Raw genomic sequence first — 23,727 nt, 5'->3', positions numbered from 1 at the left:
CCAGATCTCAAGAAATTCTCATACCAAGCTTTACTATCGTAATCGCGGGTTTATTATTCGGATATTTTGTGTGTACAGAGGTGTTTCAGTGTTGTTTTGGCCAGATAACTACCAGGAAGTGTGCAGGAAGCATGTGACACGATGGGGCGGTGTCCAGATATGAAACTCTAAGATTGACGTTTGAAAGCCCCAATCAGAGTCTGAGTCACACACCGCACGAGCTGTGACTACTGCACGCACACACAGATCGCTGGGAGAGACTGTTTATCATCTGATCGCGTAAATCCGTGGAAAATGAATAGAAATGACGATTCTGTCTGAAGAAATATGAAGTAAACATCAGTAAATATATCCATATATCTCCGCAGATATGCATCTTTGGTCTGTAAATCCTTATTGACGCTGTTCAGTGAGTCTATGTGAACACAAATAAACCGCTCTTGGCGTGACTGAATATGAGTGAGTTGTGAATTTCTATTCAAAATGTGGCATAATACGGATTTATTATTTTGCACTCCTGACATAAATCACTAAATATCTGTCACTGCAACAATGTTTTATCAAAATATTGGTCAAATATCGAAGCTTGAGTCTTTAAACTTTCCATTGATGCACAGTTTGTCCAGATGAAGTAAGACAGTGATGTTTAATGTGCTGTGAAAGTGAAACAATAATAAACTGGGGCCGTCAGCGATGTTTGCACGCAAAGGGGTTTAAAGGCAGTTCATCATTGAATTCAGTGATGTCATCTCTGTTCAGTTTAAATAGTGTCTGTGCATTTATTTGCAATCAAGTCAACGATATCGCTGTAGATGAAGTCACCCCAGCTAAGCAAGCCAGAGGCAACAGCGGCAAGTAACCGAAACTCCATCAGTGACAGAATGGAGAAAAAAACCTTGGGAACAACCAGGCTCATTTGGGGGGCCAGTTCTCCTCTGACCAGATGAAACCAGCAGTTCAACTCCAGGCTCCAGCAAAGTCAGATTGTGCAGAAGAATCATATGTTTCCTTTGGTCTGGATACGTACTGGATCCATGTGACTGCAGTGACCCTCTGATCTGGATACAGACTGGATCTGGTGGCTACGTTGACCTCGGAATAAGAGAGAAACAGACTAATATTAGCATAGATGCCATTCTTCTAATGACGCAGCAAGTACATCGGGTGTTATGGGAAGTGTACCCGGTTCTGGTTTACCTAATTAATTCAGCCTAAAAATCCTTTAATGGATTTGGATATTAAAAGCATTTTAGTATGTTATGTGTAAACCAGGTTAAATAGATGGGTCTTTAATCTAGATTGTCTGCCTCCCGGACAATGTTAGGTAGGTTATTCCAGAGTTTAGGCACCAAATAGGCAGTGTTAATTTTAACAGCAAATTCGGATTTAGTCTTAGTCTTAGTCTTTTGAATAACACACCATTTAGTTTTAGTCACATTTTAGTCATCTGAAATGTTTTAGTCTTAGTCTAGTTTTAGTCGACTAAATATCAATAATAGTTTTAGTCTTAGTCTAGTCTTAAGTCTTTTAGTCTTAGTCTGGTTTTTTTTTAGTAGAACAAAGTCAACTTAGTTGACTTGACTAAATGTTTCCATCAGTCTGTTATGGAATGGTATTTATAAAATAAACATAAGGCCTGCTCTCAATGAAAAATATACATGCTCTCTGAAAAAGATATGCATTCATCCTGAATGATATACAATGCATATGACATTCTTTCAAGATGAAGTACAGTATTATTGAAATAGACAAACACCTATATTATATTTGTATTGTATGTTCATTCTATTTCTTTATTTGTGCTATTTACACAAAGTTTACATTTTTTTAAGTTTGTTTTTGTTCATTTAAAATAGCACTGCATAGTCTACACTGTAAAATAAAATACACAATCAAACCAAAATGTATTCAGACACCTTCAACGTTTCTTACAATATCACAGTTTATTTGCTGTAGTTTAGAAATTGGTAATAAAATATGACAATAACTCAGGGGTTAAACTGTGTCAGAACAACAAATTCATTTTGATAATGTCTGATGCAATGCTTAATTTGGTTCAGTCTGTGGTGTGAAAAGGTTGCATTAGCAATTAAAGAAAGAAACACTTAAGCAAAACATGCTCAGGTCCCTAATAATTTTTTTATTATTATTATTTTTTAGTCACTAGTAAAACAATATAATCTATTCTATCTGATTTTTGGATTGACTTTGGATAAATTCTTGTTAAAACTACAAAGTAATTCAATCAAGAGCAGTGAGTGATTTACTTTCATTTTCATACATTAAAGACACTGACAGCAGAGCTAGTAAATTAGGCGCGGTCACTTTAAGAGACAAATGCATCCATTATAAAGATACGCATCCGATTTCTTTCCAACTCTTTACTTTCACTGAAGACATAACTACAGACTTTTTCGAACACACCTTCCAAGACGGGTATTTCGACATATTTAGTATGTATTTGTTGTCGGTACAAAAGCAATTAGACTTAGAGACGCGTCTCTGCTTGCTCCCTGAACACCAGAACACCGCGCTGCTGAATTGAGCTCTTTCACTTTTCGCTCTTTTTCTTATGTTTATTTAAAATGTGATTTGTATTTGTTCGTTCAGGTGCAGGAGGACGCAAACGTCCTGAAGGAGAGCTTGGTTCAGTGTTGCGCGAGTAACCAGCTGCTCAGTTCAACTTTCCCGCATCGCGGGACTGAAGCCAACTTGGTGTGTTGAATGCTCGGAGCACGTTCTAAAACGTATTCTTAAAATACACATTTCTGTTTTAATAAATGCTCATATTAAAACATAGCATTACACATAAGTAGGTACAAAAATAATCAGTGATACATTTACGACCCCATAAAAATTTGGGTCGCAATGGCATTTCAAAAGGTCGCAGTGTAGTTCCCTGTGTAAACAACTTAACTGTTATGAAAACGTCCTCGAAACTATGCGAATTTCTGCAAACTCATCTTTGTTCTCTTTTCTGTGTAACTGCTGCTGTGTTTGTTTAGCTGTTGCGCTTGCATTTGCCCCAGCTTTTTAAAATGGCTCAGCTGCTTCTGCATAGATCAACCTACCCTCAAAGATTCGCTCTGATTGGATCTCTTCTCCATTCGTCCCTCCCATGTTTTTTCGTCTCATTTTTATTCGTTGACTAAAGTGTCAGTTATATTTTGTCACTTTTTTTGTCATCATATCTGACTTTTTATTTAGTTTTTATTTCGTTTTCATCCGTGAAAAAGGTTAGTTGACGTATATTTTTCGTCATAGTCTTCGTCAACGAAATTAACACTGCAAATAGGAAAAGGATCTGCCGCCCGCAGTTGATTTTGATATTCTAGGTATTATCAAATTGCCTGAGTCAAATTGCCTGAGTTTGAGAACATAGTGGACGTAGAGGATTATAATGTAAAAAGAGCTCACTCAAATACTGAGGTGCTAAACCATTCAGGGCTTTATAAGTAATAAGCAATATTTTCATATGTTTGATACACACTAAAAAATGTTGGGTTAAAAATAACCCGACCTGTAACCCAAATATGGGTTGGTATAGCACCTTCCCATCTATGGGTTATTTCAACCCAACCCATTGGGTTAAAATCCTGTTGGGTTAAAAGTTACCCAACAGTTGAGTTAATTATTTATATTAATTAAGATCAGTATTTTTTATGAAAAATGACTTAATACAACCATATTTTGAAACTACTTTGTTGTAAATTACAGATTTTATTTTTATATGCAAATAACACATTTACAAATATATTTTAAAATATTTTATTTAAATGTACAAGAATGTGTAAAAATTAGGGCCGGGACTCGATTAAAAAAATTAATCTAATTAATTAGAGGCTTTGTAATTAATTAATCAAAATTAATCGCATTTTAATCGCATATAAATATTTGACCTGGGAACAGTGAGAAGTAATTTTTTTTCACATGGATTTATAGTATACCATTGAATAATGACTGACTACATAAGCTTAAGCAACAAAATATTGTTTATTTTTGTTCAGCCAAGTCTAGCAGACCAGTGCAATTTTTGCCATGAAGTGTAGCAATAGCATATTTAGAAACAATTTAGAAATAGTACATTTCAGAAATTCAGGAAGCTTATAGGTGCTGGAACCTTCTGTAAAGTGATTTTTAAGTAAAACACAATACTGTCAATTACATTCAGAACATTGGAAACACTGACTATTAGAAAACATCTCTCTGTTGCTTCAGAGGCCATAACATACTAAGTCCAACTCTCAATAACCTTGGCCAAAAGAATAAAGAGTTCAACATAAACTGTTGCACCAACAAAATAATACATAGTTCAACATAAAGTGTAAAGTCCACGCTAGCTGATACTTGAGACTCGATGTGCTGCGGTGATATGCGAACGCTAGTTGGTGCTCCAGTATAATCGGTCCGCCGAAACTCATCCAATTTTTTGGGATTTTTTTTTCCTGTAATTAATTAATCTTAGTTAACGCGTTATTTTTTGTATAATTAATCTCAATTAACGCGTTAAAGTCCCGGCCCTAGTAAAAATACAACTGACATTTTCAAGATGTACAAATGTGTCAATTCATATTCATATCAAAACACACAAATACAGTTCACAGCTGTGGCCTAATGTTTAGAGAGTTGGACCTGTAACCCGAAGGGTGGGTTAAATGCAGAGCACCAATTCCGAATATGGGTTACCATACTTGGCAAATATTACGACTTTCAAATAAAATGAACCTAACATACAATAATAAAACAAAAAATAATCATAAAATCAAGTAATAATAATAAAAATATACCAGCTGCTGGACCTACTGATGATCAATAAAATAAAAAAGTATTTTACAGATTATTAAATACAACGTTTTTAAGGAGGAGACAGTGTGCTGAAGAAACTATTAAAGACTGTGTGTTCCAAAAACTCTCAAATGGGAGCAGAGGGCTTTGGGTACACTGTAAAAAAAAAAATCGTAAAATAACGGTAAAATGTCTGGCAGCAAAGTTGCCAACCACTTACCGTCAAATTACAGTAAAAAACCTTCAATAATTTTACGGAAAAATTATGTTTTTTGAATACGGATATGTACCGTAAACAATTTTTGTATTTTTACAGTCAAACTGCTGTAGAAAGGAAAAAAAATCTCATAAAAAAAATCTCTGTTGAATGTTAAACGAATGTATAAATCTGTATAAAAACTTAAAAATATTGCAGAAATACCTTAAAATTACATAATAAAAACAAAGACTTCTGTTTTAATACAGTATTATTTGGTATATTTTTAAGATAATCCAATCCATCTACAAGAACTCCTTGTCAAAGCAAAGACTTTTCTTTGTAAAACATACAGAAAATGTTGTATAATTACCTTACCAATACCAGTATATTGATTGATTTAAAATTTTATTTTATGTCATTATTCAATCTATTTATAGTAAATTCCTGTTAAATATTGGTTATATCCTGTACAAAAAAAAATAAGATCTTGTGATATTAAGTTTAAGAAACATATTTTTAACTGTTATTGCTTTATATAAACATTATTTGACGGTAATAACAAGCAACTCTCCAATATTTCTACATATTTTTACCATTTAAATACTGGGGTTTACTTTATATAAACATTACTTGACATTAATTACAAGTAACTCTCCAATATTTCTAAATATTATTACCATTTAAATACGGTAGTTTATTTTATATAAACATTATTTGACAGTAATTTCAAGTAACTCTACAATATTTTTTTAATACTATTACCATTTAAATACGGTGGTTTACTTTATATAAACATTATTTGACAGTAATAACAAGTAACTCTCCAATATTTCTAAATACCATTACCATTTAAATACGGTAGTTTACTTTATATAAAAATTATTTGACAGTAATTTCAAGTAACTCTACAATATTTCTTAATCCTATTACCATTTAAATACGGTAGTTTACTTTATATAAACATTATTTGACAGTAATTACAAGTAACTCTCCAATATTTCTACATATTTGTACCATTTAAATATGGGGGTTTACTTTATACAAACATTACTTGTAGTAATTACAAGCAACCCTCCAATATTTCTACATATTTGTACCTTAAATGAATTGGGCTTTACCTTATAAAAACATTTTTATTATGGTAATTATAAGCAACTTCCCAATATATCTATATATCTACATACGTTTACAATTAATATATGGGGGTTTACCTTATATAACCAACACCTGACAGTAATTATAAACACATCTCCGATAACTTTACATGCTTTTACCATTAATGTACAAGGGTTTACTTTATATAAACAATATATTATAGTGATTAAAGGCAACTTTCCAATATATCAACATGACATATACTCAATGTATGGGTTCACTTTAGATAAACATTAATAGACAGTAATTACAAGCAATTATCCATTATATGTAAAAATACACGTTTATTTTATGTAAACAATATTTGACAGCAATTACAAGCAACTGTCCAATATATGTACATACTTTTTCCATTACGGCATGGGGTTTACTTTATATAACCACTGTTTGACAGTAATAATAAGCAACTCTGATTTATAGACACCTTCGTTATAAGTGCATGAGACTAACCTTATATGAACATAATTTGACGGTAATAACAAGCAACTCCAATATATCTACAGACTTTTCTTAATAGTGCATGGGATTCACTTAATATAAACATTATTTGACAGCAATTACAAGCAACATTACAGTTTATGTCCACACATTCCATATTAGTATATGGTGTTTTGAATGTACACAAACTGGAAGGTCTATGTTAAGTGCATTTGTATCAACAACTTTTTCACTAAATACATACATACATTTTTCTGACATTTTACAGCAATGTCCCATCCATTCAGTGCAGATCCCCATTTGAGATGTATATTTCCCCTCGAAAGAAAAATGTTAAGTCATGTGAGTGATTCCTTTCAGAGTGAACACGGTGAATCTGACTGCAGTAGATGTGAAAGATATGAATAAAAGTGATGTTAATTCAGCCAGCGCACATACCTTTATAAACTTAAGATTGAGCCACTGTAGTCACTTGGACTATATTAACGATGGCTTTAATACATTTTCTGGGCCAGCATATAGAAGTCTATGGAGGATTGATCCAGCTCTCAGATTTAATCAAAAATATCTAAATTTGTGTTCCGAAGATGAGAGAAGGTCTTACGGGGTTGGAACAACATGAGGGTGAGTAATTACTGAAAGAATTTTCATTTTTGGGTGAACTAACCCTTTAATGGCTTGAACACTTCAATTTAAGTTCAAATGTCTAATCAAATCGTACTATTACTGTACATAATGGCATGTCCCAGTGTTTCTTACACCTCAAGCGGTAGTTCTAATGGTGCGTTCACACCAGACGTGAATAGAGCGTCTGGCGCGAGTGATTTCAATGTTCAAAGTCGGGCGAAATTCACGAGTCGAAAAATCTGAACTTTGGCAAAATTTCGCGCCTCGTTAAACAATCAGGAGCTTACTCTAGTAGTGACGTGATTACGACGTAGCAAATCCGAAACAACAATGGAGGACAAACTTATCATCGCTGTATGTGCATACCCGGAGCTGTATGATACTTCTTCATACTTTTACAGAAACAGGAATAAAAAGGATCTTGCTTGTATATATAACATTAGATTAAATGAATAAAGACCAAAGATTAGATTTACCCCAAATGAGTTATATTTTATCTTGAACCACTAAAGAGACATCAGAGCCAGCGGCACATGTCAGAAGGTCTAGCCGAGGGGAAACAGCCCTAAGCGGATACATGATCACTGAGCTGCCGCTGATCGTGTGGAGCTCGTCTCCGAAATCGGCGAAACACATTTTTAAATAGACGCTGTCTTTATAAATAAACCACATATTTGAGTTTAAAACAACTACATTCTCGCCTGAAATACTTTTAAAACTAAATTTCATGACACGATAACAGTAATATTTTGAAAATTATCCAAATAAAATGGTGGTTGAAAATGCTGCGTGAACTCAACCGGCAGAAGCCCCCCCCATGACGTGAATTCGCATCTGTTGTGAAGTTCATTTCACGCGCGAATGAAGTGTCTAAACTCAAAATGTTCAAGCATCCAACTACGCGCGAATAGCACGATATAGGGCCGTTACATAGTCAACGCGAGCAAGCAATGCGAGCGACTCGCTCCCTTTCATAGTCTAAACAGTGGACGCAAGTGTCACGGGCGATGCGCGTATGCAATACACCGCTCACGCTACGGGGTAGTAGAGTCGGGTGATATTAGTAGAGTCGGGTCATGTGATATTCAGATCACAATGACAACTGAAGAGGAGTGCATTTTATTGCTGATTTTACATCGGCGGCAACAAAGGCAGCGCAGAGATAGGCGGTGGTATGTTATACGTATAAGCTCGCATAATTTTTCCTCTTCAACAGCCATTGTATTCAAACTTTCTTCTTCTGTAAACATAATATACTTGAATTAATGTACAATACTTGCAATGTCGCCCACACCGACAACGCATAGTATTGCGTGCATCGGCGCGTCGCGTATCAAAAACTAGGACGACACATTTGGCTACGCACCGACGCATAATGCGCCGTAGTGTATGTCGTATGCTACGCACGTAGGCGACGCCGTCGTGAGCATTTATACTTCTGCATATGTCTGTTTTGCTCTGCAGTTACACCGCCGAAACGTTAGTTGACAAGAGGCGGGTTCCACTGTGTTTACATTACTCGATCCTTGCAGGCTTCTACGAACAATGGCGACTGAATTCGCTGCCATCTGGCAGTCTTTGTAATCTCCCGAAGAAGAGTCATTCAGATGGCTGTATTTCCTCACTTTTTCAATAATCGCTCGGTCACTTGGTCCATTTCCATGTTGGCTCTTCACTGAATTTCGGAATTTAAAAATGGCGGGCGGTCCAGAGTGCGGAAGATCATTCCGGTAATGCGTAGGAGGAAACGTGATACTACCAAGCCGACCAATCACAGATCTTGCAGTCCGCGTCATTGCGACGGGTAGTTACATTTTTGAGGAGGTGTGCGTCAGGGTATGGTGAAGGGTACGACGTATGGTACACGTCAATGCGTATGCTACGCCGTACCTACTACGCGCACCCGACGCAGAAGTATAAATTGGCCTTTATTCGCACAAGTCGCGTCTGGTGTGAATGCACAGTAACTCCTTTCTGAACTGCAAGTTATGTAATTAGCATTAATGAAATATGAATGTGACCGAGCTGGGGTCTCAAATGTTACACATTTTCAGAAATTAAGATGGACAGACTTTTCCCCTTTTAATGAGATAAGTGTGTAAAAACGGTACATCACTCGCATCGGAATAAAAAAAGTCAAAAGAATCAAAAATCGGCCTACGTAGAAATGCAATGCAATAACGTTAAAATAATAATCTACTTCATATCCTTGGAATTATTTAAACAAAAACATTCACTGCAGAGATGTTCTGTAAAAACAACTATTGTACAAAAAATATATACTGTATTTTCTTATATACTATTTAGGATGGATAGTGTGCACATTGGGATGCAGGCTTGTTCCCCTAAATTTGATCTTACATCTGAAAAATACAGCAGTGATGTGGATATTAATCATTTTAAAATATTAGCTTTATGTGGGTCTTTTCCAGGAGTATGACGTGTTGATGAAGACTTAGACATGTTTTTTTATATTTGTTTTAGTTAAATTAAATGTTATATTAATTAAAGGTGCTCTAAGTGATGTCACACGTTTTTTAGGCCAAAACATTTTTTGTCACATCCAGCAAACATCTCCTCACTATCCGCTAGCTGCCTGTCCCCTGAACACACTGTAAAAAAACGCGGTCTTTCTAGACACCACAGGCTCCACAAACAACAAGAAAAACAAACTGGGCTCACCCGCACCACGAAACATAACAAACTGTTCCAGCCAATAAGTACCAAGAAAGATTTGGGGGTGGGGTTTGGGGGATTAGTGCGAGGAGGAGGAGGGAGGATCTAGCTAGCCTCCATTTTGTTTGACAATAATTCGAACGTCAACAAGAAGTTACGACTCCCGGCATCGCTTAGAGCACCTTTAAGTACCTGTCTTTACATTCTGAGTAATGCTGAAAGGTTTTAACTTAAATCAAGAGACAGCTGTATGTGGGTCGCAGGTGTGTGTGTCGCATTGAACATTACGTCGCGGCAGTTGTGTGTGGCCTTGCTATGACGACCATCTGCATCGAGGGGTACTATCTCTGGGTATGATCTGCAATGGAAAATGGAGCACGACCAAAGCTGATACTGGTAATGGAAAAACGCCATAAAAGTCACCCAGTAAATCATTGTTTTAAAGTACTGTTCATGCTCAACATCTAGAAAATGCACATAGGCTTAAAACACGGTCAAGTCCTTCAGTCAAAAGCAATAGAAGCTAAGTTCTTTCCAGTAACAAACAAACAAGTTCATATATAATCATTATTAATATACAGATGTGAATGTTCATTTGGCAGATTGATATTCACCCACGTCCTTTCAGAATTCCAATGATGGCTATGATCCTCTGTAGTGGCTCTCACCAGGCCTTGATCTGAAAAATAGATCAGATGTTTCATTCTTGTAAAAATTCCAACATATAAGTGGTGGCCACATTGATTTGTTTTCAATTTACACACAATGGCAACTTTGCCTCCTACCCTCACAGCATCGCCAGAGCAGAGCCATTAGGTTGCCGCTTAACAATAATTGCAGTTTGGAGCTTGAATGAAAATTGAGCATGAACAAACTTTGCCTCTATTAATGCTTCTAATGCAGAAACATTAAGGGGTTAAGTATTAAAAGGGTTCAAGGTGCTCTGTAAATGTGATCAACAAAATCTTAAAACCACTTGTAAAACGGACTGCTATCAAGTGTGATTTTGGCACAAACCTTTGGCAAAAGACTGAGTTTAATTATTCTGACTCGCAGTACAATTACTGAATTTAGAGATGGGTCATGATTTTTGAATTTTCATTCATTGTCAAATGGAATAGTTTGTTATTTTTGCCGAGTTTATAAAGTAGGGCTGTGCAATTAATCGAAATCATAATAAAATCACGATTTGAGCGAGCGCAATTTCTAAATCGCTTTATAGCACGATTTTCCGCGGTCCCGACCTCCTGCAGTATGCTATCCGATCCATTCAGAATGCAGCGCACCTAAGTGGAGTGCGAGAACAAAACAGACTGGGCATAAGCCTAATGCCAGGTTCACACACTCTGTCTGTGATGCATATTTTTTCCGAAGATGTGAACGGAAAATGTTAGATATGGAAAGGTGCAAAAATAATTAATATCTAGCATATGAGCATAGAGAGAGTTGTGAGTGCACAGGATACAGTTTTAGCGAGAGGAGACACATTTTAAGTGCGCACACTCTCTCTGGGCGAAAGCAGCGTGTATCGGAGCACTCGCGTCTGGTTTTGTGACAGAGCAAAAGAAATATCCGTGCGAGCAGAGAGATTCGCGCTCGAGCATTATTTTAATGTGCTTTCGCGTTACAATAATGCACTCTCGCTGCTGCTTCTGCACCGCATACACATACTGTATACGCACTGCAAACGGAGTACGTGTGAACCTGTATAATGTATAACAAATCTATTTCAACACCTGAAGCACCGCTACAATGAGCTCTATGATCAATGCATGGCAAAAAAACAAACCAAAAAAACCTTGGACACAGGTTTTATTTTATTTTTTTGCCGTATGTCTTTGTTTGACATCTTTACTTAGTTATTATTTTGACTTATTTTGTCTGTTCTAGAGGCATGTTACAACTTTTTGATAAATCTCTCATTGGTTTTCTTTTGGAAATATGTTTCAAATTTATACTGAATGCATTTATGACTGTAAAGCATGTCTGTGTGTGTCAAAATCGTGATTAAAATCAAAATCGCAAAATTTTTCAAAAAATCGTGATAGGTTTTTTTTGTCCATATCGCACAGCCCTATTATAAAGTAAAATAAAAAATAGAAAAGGTAAATAATCTTCACATGTATTAAACTGGAACCAACATATGTTTTATATGAGGAATTACTATTATCAAAATAGTTAATCCCTCCAATAAAAAAATAAAAGTCAAGTACTTTAGTTGAGTTTTATCATTTTTTTGAGAGAGATGCAAATGGTTTTGTCATTATGCTAAGCTATGCTAAAAGTGGGACCCCCCGACCCGAAGATTGGCTGGATGGATTCCAAAAAATATAATACTCAACTGTTTAACTCTGGGGGAGTTGTAAAATGAGCCTATTTCCAAGAAAAGTGGAGTATTTATGTTTTTTTCTTGTCATTTTAAGTTAAAATGGTCAAACGGTGTGCATGGGGGTACATGCAACTCCGACACTAGGTATCCCGAGAGGCTGGGTGACGGTGTGTATTTTTTTACCCTTTCCCAAGCCACATAACCGAGATAAGTCTGCTCTGGATAAAGTTATTCGGTAACTTAGACCACAGCACCAACTAAATGTTTCATCATCCCATGAAAAAGGAAAATGTATATTATCAGACTTATTACATAACAGCAATAAACCAGCTGGATTTCCATACAATCCTCACCTTGTGTTCATTGAGACCCATGTTCTCTGTGGGTTTCAGCTCCTCTGCAATCATCAGTCTCGCCTGCGAGCTCCTTTGCCACTTTCCTCTTAGCTTCCAGGGTACCAGCCTAACATGTTCTCAGCCATCTGGGTCACCAGCAAAGGAGAGTTTAACTTCACCCGGGCTATTCAGACTGTAGAGCAGGTTCAGAGGCTGGCTGTGGGAGAGCTGTCTGGTCTGTTGGTTCAGCCTTCACCACCTGGTCCTTGGTCTCTTGATCCTTGTCAAACTGAACACAGAATATGAACCATAACATGGGTGAGAAAGATGTGGTAAACCCCTTATAACGTCATATGGACAAATGTACAAACATTAAAATGGCACACATAATGTTAACTTACCTGTCCAAGTGGGTTTCTCTTCCAGAAAATGGCCCTAACGTTACTGTTAAGCTTGCTATTGAACAAAGCATTTGATTTGTTAGATAATGAATGTCTTTGCTTGAGCATTCTGTAGTATCTAAATATGAAATTCAGCGAAGTGGTGGGCGGTAAACTGGTTCATACAGAAAACCGGTGTATATTTTCGTTATGATATACAATATCATGTTAATCTTGAGTACCTATAGAGTAGTACTGCATCCTTAATAACTCCAAAAAGTATTTAGTTTTATTATATTCATAAGAGAAAGATAGTCTGTACCGATTTTTCCCGGAAAAACACGAGCGCCTGGAGGCGTGACGTGTGGGCGGAGCTAAAGAATCACGAGCGCCAGTTGCGTTGAGAGCGTTTGGAAGCTGTGACAGCTGTGAAGGCTGAAACTGAACGAGAGCAGCAGCAGCAAGGACTCGCTCCGAGCGGGGCTCGAACCCGGGTCTCCGATGGGAGGCGGATGCACTAACAAGGAGGTAGAGATATTTTAAGCAGTTTTACTCACCGCCTGTGGTTCCAACACACAATCGTGACCCTTTTTCGTTGGGATTGCATCATCCTTAAGAAATAAACAATACGCAAATTCGTCGTCAAACTGGGCTTTTTAGAAATGCAGGGGACAAACACTTGCACAACTCCGTTGATGCTCTGTAAAAATAAACTCCATCCACTGGTCCCTTAATGCTGTTTTTTCTTTGGTAATCTGTGCAGGGTTGTCTTGCCCTGGCAACCAAAAACACACTCCTTTTGTGACATTTCGCGACGCTCTCGCTCTGATCAATGATTGTCTGTGCACAGCCTCTCTCTGCTCTGCTATACGGGAGTGCGCGCTCTTCCGGGAGAAGTGCCCTTAAGACCAATATAAGGAAATTCCGCTCCATCTAACGTCACACAGAGCCATACTCGAAAAAAACTTTCCGAAACTTGTGACAAACCGGAAGGAGTATTTTTGGAACAGAAATACTCCTTCAAACGTACAACTTAATTTTTGAAACTTTGTCCATGTTTAGCATGGGAATCCAACTCTTTAACAGTGTAAAAAACTCAGTATGCATGAAATAGCATTTCACCCCCCCCTTTAATGTTTAATATACCGCGATACCAATGTATTTAATTACACAACGTTCGGAATGAATGTTACGCTGCTTCACACGACACTGTTTCAGACAGACCCTTTACCCGTCATTTACACTGCACACGCCAGCGGCGCATTTAAAAATACTAAGGGATTCAGCTTGTCTAATATAAATTTTTGGTCAAACCGCCCAGCACTAATTCAGCAACTTACTTGTCAAAACACTCACCCAGAAGTTGTTGAAGTAAGTTAACTAGTCCAATCTGTCAAAACCTATGGATAAAGAGGACATGAAATTTCATGTTAAATCGTTATTTTCACTCACGATGAGTCTGGTTCACTATAAAGGAGAACAAACTTAGTCAGCTGAGAAAGTTAAAATCTAGGCATGTGTATAACTAGGAGGTAAAGTTACGTTACACGCAGGTTACAGGTAAAATTTTTATCTACCAGTAATTTAACGTTACTTTAACGGTAGGAGCAACATAGCATTATAACGTTTCCTAGATTAATAGTATTCGTATCAAGCTAACGTTAATGTTAACTGACTGAATGTGCTACTGCTAACGTTAAGTTAAAAACGAGCTGCGACTGAGACAAGTCTTTGTCAGGTCCTAACTTAACATTACGTTAACTAAGTTAAACTATAGACTGTATAAAACAAGGTCCCAGCCTGCAACAGCCTTTTATTTAACGTTAACTTAACTGTTAGGTGTTTGCAAGAGGCAAAATATGTAACGTTAAGTTAACAGCTAACGTTATTAAATTAATGTTAGTCAACCACAGGTATTTAACGTTAACGTTATGATGGCTGATGCATGTTTCACATTCAGGGCTAATGTTAATAATGTTTTAACTTTATTAGGACCGGCATAATGTTACATTTGCTAAAGCTAGAAAGACTTTTATAAGGTTAATACATAACGTAACGTTACAAACGGCGAGTTTTAACGTTAGCCCTGCTGACTCGACAATGTTAATGTTAACTTACATATTAAAATTGTAAAAATGTATAAAAAAAAAGCTGCCGCACTTAACAAGCACATTTGACATTGTGAGGAAACATATACTGTAAATATGTATATTATTTATATGAAATTGATTTAAATTGTAAAAACTTTGCCATTATAACATTCACACAACATGAACTGAGTAATGTCATCTTTGAGACTGTTAGTTATTACATGATTAAAAATGTAAACATACACTTAAAGCATGGCAATCCCATCAGAGATGTGTATCATAGCAAGGGAAGCACAAAAAAGCCAATAGGTATCAAAATCAAATAACCCTAACCCCATCAAATAATTTTACCTGCAGCCCCATTTATCCTGTTATCTGAGGGTCTTTCCCTTAATGGTGTCCAGTGATTAAAGAAAGAACTGATGAAGGTGACATGAATCTCCCGTTTCAGTGCGCCACTTCAGCAGAAGAAAGACAAAAGGACAGAAAGTTACTCAGACTTTCTATCAGTAACAGTATGAAAATCATACTTAATACTATCCTAGTGTAGGTTTTCGAACAGTACGTGGGTAAAATTGACTTACGTTGGTGAATCATTTCTTTCACATCACATCTTTCTGTTGGGTGTCCTCCCCCGATAAAAATCTTATTCCAATGCTTGATCTAAAAAAAAGAAGAGTAAACAAATATCTTTTCAATATCGTTAATAAGTGTTTGAAGATGTTATGTAAACATACTTCTAAAGAATAAATGACGGTTTTATCACTTTATTCATTCCCACACTTTTTTACCTCTCATGCGTTTGAGTTTTAAACTAACGTTAGCTGACAACAGAAACACATAACGTTAACTTACCAACAACAAAACACAACAATATCAGATGGTACTAACACATGAAATACGTGCTAATATCGCTACGCTAATAGTGAAGCAGTACAAATACACACAGAGATAACTTATTTATCCTACGAGGTTGCAGTAACGTTAAGATGACAGTTACCCGTGTCCCTAAACGTTAACGTTAGACTGTTAAGGACTGAAAAATGTTTTCTTACCTGATATCGCCAGTATTTACAGACCACGAACAACCCCTTCCTCTGTTCACATTCCAGCTTTTGTTCTTCATTGACATATCAACTAAAATTCGCTCAAAATGTAAGAATTCAACAGGCAGATATAAAATAATCCAGGTCTGACCGAGTCATCAACGCAAAGCAGCTGCTCCAACCTAGAGGACATATTTTCAAATTTAAAAATAGGCGCGCACAGAGCCGCTCTGGGCGCGCAGAGCCGCGCACATTCTCATTGGACGGTTTCCTGGAAAACAGACAGATAAACCAATCATGCTCAAAGTAAAACGGCGAAACAACCAATAACAATAGCAATAGTTTGCGCGAGTTAACATAGCTGTGTATTAAGTTTTATTTGCAGACTGCAGTCTGTATTATTATTTAATTAATTGGTCAAATGACATGACAGTGAATAAAAATTTAATAATGCAATGTAAACTGTTAGGCAAGCAGAACAATTGTAAATTCACACAAAATCACATAAGGCAAACGGTTTCTGCTGCACTGCTTTCTTGAGGGTGAAACTATTATTGTTAATAATGATAATAATTATATTTTAACATATACATTGAAGAGCTGTTATGATCCAAAACTCATTAAATGCTAATTAATTATCATAATAATATGTTAAAAGGCAGAAACACTTCTAAATCAACGTTGATTTTTTTTAACAAGATCTGTATGTTGAAACAACGTAATGTTTTCATTCAACGTTGATTTAGAAGTGTTTTTGTTAACCTTTTCAACCATGTAGCATTAAACGTTATTTCAGTGTTGAAACAACAACTGACATTATTTCAATCAAATTTCAACATTGAAGGTAGGTCATGTGCCGGCTGGGTAAATATATTAAATTACCTTTAGTGATATCTAAAGCACAGAGACTAGAAAAACAATTACGATGTTTGTTTACACGGTTGTGTAATGTTTCAACCATTTTAATGTCTACAATTCCTTCACCCCTAGTTTACCAAAGCTCAAGTTTATGCTACAAGAGCCTTGGTTGAACTGTTGAGCCCCAGAATAAATTCCTAGTCTTTCACACATTGCTCACCTATTGTAAATTAAAAATATATAGCACCCTATTTTAAAGCTTTATTCATAGTGTGGCTGTTTGTTCCCATCAACCGAGGCCTAATGATTTCACTGCAGTGAGGGCCTTGAATTTTGTTGAATATAGATTGATTTTGTGTCTTAATGCTTCAACGTTTTTAAAGTGGACATGTGTCAATATAGTCTATGGTCAATATATACTATAACAGAAAAACACTGTCAGGGCAGCATTTCAAACAGACAAAAAGGACCATGTCCTTAAAAGCCAAGTCAAAAGAGGATATATCAGCACACAAGATTCAAGAGTCCTTTCACACCAACAGGCAGACAGGCATTAGGAGGTTAGTGTCCAGCATTCTTGAGCCTGGTTGTCTTGCGGAAAAACTGTCCCAAAGCATGATGATCAGAGACTTGAGGCTGCAGCACCACTTGCCAGACAGCAGCAGCTCAAACAGTCCATGGGTGGGGGCTGAAAATTTTTGCCACTCCATTTTTTATGAAATTTTTACAGAACATTTCAGAATTGTAAACATTGAGTCAGTGCCTGACAGTAGAAACACTGTATATATGATGCATAAACAATCACTGACTATTGTTGATTTAAGAATTTTATATTAGACTTAAGCTGTGCAATAACTGTATATTTAGTTACACTGTGCAACAATACCTCCTTCTGTATTCATCCATCTTTCAAGGCAATATTTTAGATCTGTGTCTGTAGTATAACACACAGTAATTATTATGTTCAATTTTTATTTACAGCATATGTGCATGAAAGGTAGCCTACATAGCTGTTTTTTTTTCATTTTTATTTTATGTATATATTTTTTATCTATCACTCTTGTATCTGCACTTGTTGAATCTTAAGCTGATGTGGCCAGCAAAGTTTATCTTTGCTTCTGAAAAATAATATTTCTTAATTGTATATTTCTGCATTGGTGGCAGGGGACTTGGAAGTTTTAAATGTACCCTGTATTTGATAGGTGTGAGGTGCTAATTTCATTCCTGTCTGCATGCCATGTAACTGACATCAGAAGCCATAGTTTATAAGACACTACAGACACCAGCAAAGTAGGTACTGGAAAAAGAGCCCCATGCCAGCGTCTGTAATAGACTTTGGGGATCAAGGGCCCATGGACTCCGTGAAAGTGGGATGAAGATCGCAAGATGGCCATTAATGGCTTGTTTTAATGACTAATGACATGTCAGGGTAGTGCAAGCTTGTTTTATTCCATTCAGGCTGTCTTGCGCTCTGGCTGTCTCTGTTCTAAATGCCCTCTGTGGTGACTGGTATTGTCATTCTGTATTTAGGCTAAGTTACGGGAGTGGGCCTATGCATGATGGTGAACTGGCTGCATTGTACTTTTGCCAAATCATTCCTCTGACCAAAACATGATTATCATATAGTGGGATGTTGTACAATCATAAACATTCACTCATGAGTTTATCACAGACTTGGGCATGTGCACCATGCACTTTTGGACTAAAACAGATACATCAAATCAATGTTTTCTTTGCACCAATTTTTAGGTGAAAAGGTGAAAGGATTTTCATTTATATATATTCATTTATATATATCATTATTTATATATAAGTATTTGGGCAAAAAAAAATCTATTAATTTATTGACAAGTAGGGTAAATTAAAATGCACTTGACTTTAAAGGGTTTAATTTCGTAATAAAAAAATAAAAAAACCCGGAAGTGACGATTTCCAACGCATTTGATGATGGTGCAGAGGGGAGCAAGAGGTACCAGTCAGGTAAGACAATCTAAAGTTTTTCTTGTGTTAAGTCAAAGTCTTTAATTTCTTTTAGAGTTTCTGTTTTGGGTAGCTTTTGTTTTGCAGTCTAGTATTGTGTAATCGGTTTATTGCACCGTTAATAGATGATTTTGAGCGGTTGGGAGATGTGAAAGCGCACGACTCTCTGTAATGTATTTACTTTAGTATATATATACACTAGGACTGAAACAATTACTCGACATTATCGACAACGTCGACGATAAAAATAAAATTGTCGGCAAATGTTTTTGAGTAACGTTAGTGGTTTGATCTCGTATCTGCCTAATTTGAAAGCCTGCAATAATGCAGTTTGACCAGTGTGGCGCTGTAGCGCAAGATTGTAATACACTCTCCTGAATCAATTCTAAAGAAGAAGATAGAACTTCAGTTTGAGGCAAACCGAGCCGATCCCATAGACAGTAAAAGAAATGGACACAGCGACCCCATTGGAACTCAATTGAGACAAGTGAAGCCCATTTTTATCGTTTTTTAGCACTTCCGTTTCTGACGCGCAGACTCAAACGAAGCTTGAAGACGTCAGCAACCTGTCTGACAGATGTAAATCTTCTAGTAGCTGTGCGTGCAAACTGCCATCGTTAATCTTGCAGAGACGGCGAGCTTGAGCGGGGAGTTCTTTGTCGTGAGTGAGCAGGAGTAAGTATTCTGATTAATTATTTTGTATAGTATTTTAAAATGTAACGCCAGTACGCCATATTAAGTTAATTTGCTGCGAGCTTCTCCTCCTGTCTGTACGGTAATGGGACAGAGAGACGAGTGGTTATGACGCAATCGTTAGCCTATTTTTTACAAAAACTGTTTATACGGGGCCATAATGTAACATAGAAGGTAATGGAGCCCTTTATACATTGTCGTGTATCTTTAGAAATAAATAATGGACAAACAGAGTCTTTAAACGCCTCAGATGTAAAGTTATTCGCTGTCAAAGTGACGCCAAAATGAATGGGAGTCAATGGGAATGCTAACGCAAGTGAAGTTCTGCTAAAAGATGGCAGCCCCCACCCGACTTCAACTTCCGGTCGAGTTCCTTGCCCCTTGGCCGATCCGATCCGAACCGAACCTTGGATGAATATGTAAATATATACTGCATGCCTTCCTCTAAATAACTGCATGAACACAACAAAAAACTGACCGCGATGTAAAAGCAGCTCTTAAAAACACAGCGATGTGGATGTTTGCACGAACTCTGAGGTTCTCCAGGCACTCCAGTAAAGAAAAGTCCTGTCACGTTTATTTATATAACAGTCCTTTATGCAATCGATAGCTTTTCAATATTAAACATGAAAATACAGAGTCAGTGTCGCTAGAATTATAACTTGATTTCCTGTTATAAAGCAGCTCTCCAGTGTGGAGCTAGCTAATAATAAAATCATTTTATAAGTGGGGGAAATATTTCATTAAAGTTTTAGTTCTGCGCTAAATCAAAACAAACTGTTTTGATTACCATAACCCAATAAAGGTATTTTAAGAGAGATTGTATTTATTAATCAAATGCTTATCCAAAAATAAAACGTCCTATCACTTACCTTTACTTTATATTATACATATGGCTTACAATAAGAGATGTTAAGAGACAGAATGATTTGTCATTCAGCTACTTCCTCCTATAACTAATCAAATGGCGAATAGGAGTTTCTCTCTTATCTCATTTTGTGTGCCAAATATATTTGTATAAATGAATTGTATTAGTAATACATAATGACTTTCAAAAGTGGAAGTAATTACCGTTTTTTATTTGTTATTATATGTATATTTTAACTAATTGAAAAAGATAAATAATCAATAAATGTCTAACCATGAGATGTCGACCGAGTTTGGAGACCCTTGACTCAGCACAGTGGAAGTATTTGAAGCTTTGTTTATGAACATGGCGGTGTGGTCATACAATGACTTTAAACCAGATACTACTCTGAGCTGTTCACATTATACATATGCTCCAGATATGTAATCAGGTCCTCATTTTTGGAATGGTAAACATGACACTAGTCATTACTCACACAAATAAATCATTTAATATTTTGATCATTGAATTGGTTTTTGCTGTTCAATTTTTTTTTTTTTTTTTGTAACACATTGCACTTCATGTGTTTACAGATTTGTGCAGAATTTGAGACATACAGAATTACCATAGGCCCATCAGAATCAACAATCTTTGCCAAACTTGATCCGGACTGCAAAACTTACAAAGATGTTTGCATACTGAAGAAGAGTCCTTAATGAAACCCTCTTGGTGCCCACTACACAGGTAAGAACAACTGCCCTCAACGCAACCTTGTATTAAAACATTATTCTCTCACTGGCCACTGGAAATTGACAAAAAAAGACAGATATAATAAGATAAGGTTAATTAATACAATAAATACAAAATATGTGGTATTACTACAAACTGATAGATTTATTTTAATGTAAGGCAGGGGTGTCCAGGCCTGATCTAAGAAAGCCAGTGTTCTGTGGAGTTCAGCTCTTACACACCTGCCTGGAACTTCAGGTAAGACTTTTATTGTTTTAAAATTCCCAAGAACCTTGATTAGCTGGTTCAGGTGTGTTTAAATGGCTAGATCACCCAAAAATAAACATGTCATTACTCACCCTCATGTCGTTTCAAACCCGTAAGACCATCCTTCATCTTCAGAGCACAAATTATGATATTTTTTAGGGATGCCCCGATCATTATTTTACATGGCCGATACCGATTTTTTTTACAAGCAAACTGGACGATTTTGGACTGAAAATCTTTAAGCAACAAACAAGAAGGAAGGACAGTCCACAGTCTACAGTCCAATATTGAGGAAAAACTCAATAAAGCCCCTTTCACATTGTGATTCTGGCAAATACAGGTCTCGTAACGACACGTGACATCAGGGCGTGACGTGGAATGTACGAGTCGAAAACATTAGGCACTTTCACTGAATCTGGCGAACTATCTCGGTGTCACCGTGGAAAGTGAGGAACTAACTGATCTCTGCTTCATACAGTTTGCACTTTTTTTTCAGTGAACGTTGATCTTCCTTCAAAACAGCTGCTAAAAGAGTCGCATGATAATGTGCGTCATCACTACGACATGGCATTAGATCTGGCTTTTGTTCACACAGCGCTCGTCCCGGGATTTAACCCAGCAATGTTACTAGGTCCCCGACCCGGGTTCAATGCTGGAATCAATCCCGGGACGTGTTTGCCTTCACACAGAAGTAATGTAGTCGGAGCACGCGGGCGCACTTCCGGAAAAATCGGCCGAAAAAAATTCCAAAGACTGGCCGATTACCAATCGCAAATTTTAAGCAAAAACCGTCCGGTTTCCGATTTATGGCTGGTCAATTGGTGAATCCCTAATATTTTTATGAAAATGCGAGAGATTTCTGAACCTCCATAAAGGCTGCAATGCAACAGAAATGTTCCCAGAGTCATAGTAAGGACATCAGTAAAACAGTTCATGTGACATCAATGCTTCAGCCACACTTTTACAAAGCTACAAGAATACATTCTGTGCAAAGAAAACAAAAATAGCGACTTTATTCAAAAATTCTTCTCCAAATCACATATGCCGCCATTATGGACAGTAACAAGAGGCATGAACATTGCTTTCCTCTGCGTGTAATCAAGGCTCAGCGCATGCGTGTTGTAGGTCAGCAGCACCATGCGCATGATTTATTTACGTGCTGTTGATAATGGTGGAAGATGCGATTTGGAGAAGAATTGTTGAATAAAGTCACTGTTTTGGATTTGTTTGCACAAAAAAGTATTCTTGTAGCTTTGTAAAATTATGGTTGAACCACTGATGTGACGTGGACTGTTTTACTGATGTCCTTACTATGTTTCTGGGTCTGGGAACATTCCAGTTCTGTTGCTTACCGTACAGGCTCCAGATGTGTGTATCATTTTCCACTGTAATGTTTGTGAGAATCCCATCTTGACTGCTTGCCTGGATTTCCCATAAGAAGATGAATGACTGACTTTTTTTTTATGTAATTTTAGAAGAAAAAAAACAAAGTCTAAATTTTGTTGTTTTCATCTTCAGACTAATGAAATTGAAGTATCCAGTGAAGACCCTAGCAGTATGGAGTATATGGTGAGTTTTTTTTTTTCAAGGTTAATAAATGATTTGTTAAAGTTAATACACAATAATTTGAGTTCTCCATCCTTTTAGGATACAGACGTTGGCAGCAATCAGGAGGTGATCCAGGAGACTCGTGGGAATATATTTGAAGCTGCATCATTGAAGACAGTCCAGCAGATGTTGGAGTTTTAAAGGATACAGTTCTTCAGGACCTATAGCAGTTTACAGTCTGTAAAACCATGTTGCTGGGACTGATATATGGACTGAACTTGAGCAACCCTCCTGAACTCAGGTACACATTTGGAATACTGAAGAAGTTATTTCTGGAGCCAGTTCCTGTTCCTGGAATAAGGTTTGATTGGTTGCCCATGAATGCCAATTAGAATTTTATTTGCTATTTTGTGTAATTTTGTAATGTGGTTTAAACTGTATTTTACTGTGTGTAATTATTTATTGCTTGTTTAACAAATACACTTTGATCATTTGTGACATCTTGTCTTTTGTCTCATTACAAGACAAATCACACAAAAAAATGCTTTGTTGAAGGGAGTAACTTTAAATAGAAAATATTGTGTTAAAGTAACTAGAACTAATTGTGTGGAACCACTGTCCATAATTGAAATGAGTAGTTTGAAACAAACCTCATGTTGATAGAGTGAAACAAATTTGCCTAGATTGTAATAAACCAAAACATGTCGAGTTAACTTAACCGGTTTAAGTTGAAGCAAAGTTAATA

The 23,727-nt window shown here is 36.7% G+C and overlaps 3 long non-coding RNA genes across 3 annotated transcripts; 1 reads left to right on the top strand and 2 right to left on the bottom strand.

The window, feature by feature from the left end:
- Positions 1 to 281: 281 nt before the first annotated feature.
- On the bottom strand, positions 282 to 12,949 carry LOC128026374 (uncharacterized). The gene is made up of 3 exons (XR_008186412.1): positions 12,563 to 12,949; positions 10,495 to 10,559; positions 282 to 1,092 (listed from the first exon to the last, which is right to left on the bottom strand). It is a non-coding gene; the product is annotated as an uncharacterized LOC128026374 (long non-coding RNA).
- Positions 12,950 to 13,138: 189 nt separating this feature from the next.
- On the bottom strand, positions 13,139 to 16,223 carry LOC128026366 (uncharacterized). Its single transcript, XR_008186410.1, has 5 exons — positions 16,070 to 16,223; positions 15,599 to 15,677; positions 15,366 to 15,472; positions 14,281 to 14,324; positions 13,139 to 13,535 (listed from the first exon to the last, which is right to left on the bottom strand). It is a non-coding gene; the product is annotated as an uncharacterized LOC128026366 (long non-coding RNA).
- Positions 16,224 to 21,037: 4,814 nt separating this feature from the next.
- LOC128026385 (uncharacterized) lies at positions 21,038 to 23,091 on the top strand. The gene is made up of 3 exons (XR_008186416.1): positions 21,038 to 21,182; positions 21,348 to 21,425; positions 22,953 to 23,091. It is a non-coding gene; the product is annotated as an uncharacterized LOC128026385 (long non-coding RNA).
- Positions 23,092 to 23,727: the final 636 nt, after the last annotated feature.

This window comes from Carassius gibelio, chromosome A2 (assembly GCF_023724105.1).
Source record: "Carassius gibelio isolate Cgi1373 ecotype wild population from Czech Republic chromosome A2, carGib1.2-hapl.c, whole genome shotgun sequence".
Taxonomy (NCBI): Eukaryota; Metazoa; Chordata; class Actinopteri; order Cypriniformes; family Cyprinidae; genus Carassius; species Carassius gibelio.
Note: the sequence above shows the minus strand (reverse complement) of the source record. Positions and strands in the feature narration are given on the sequence as shown.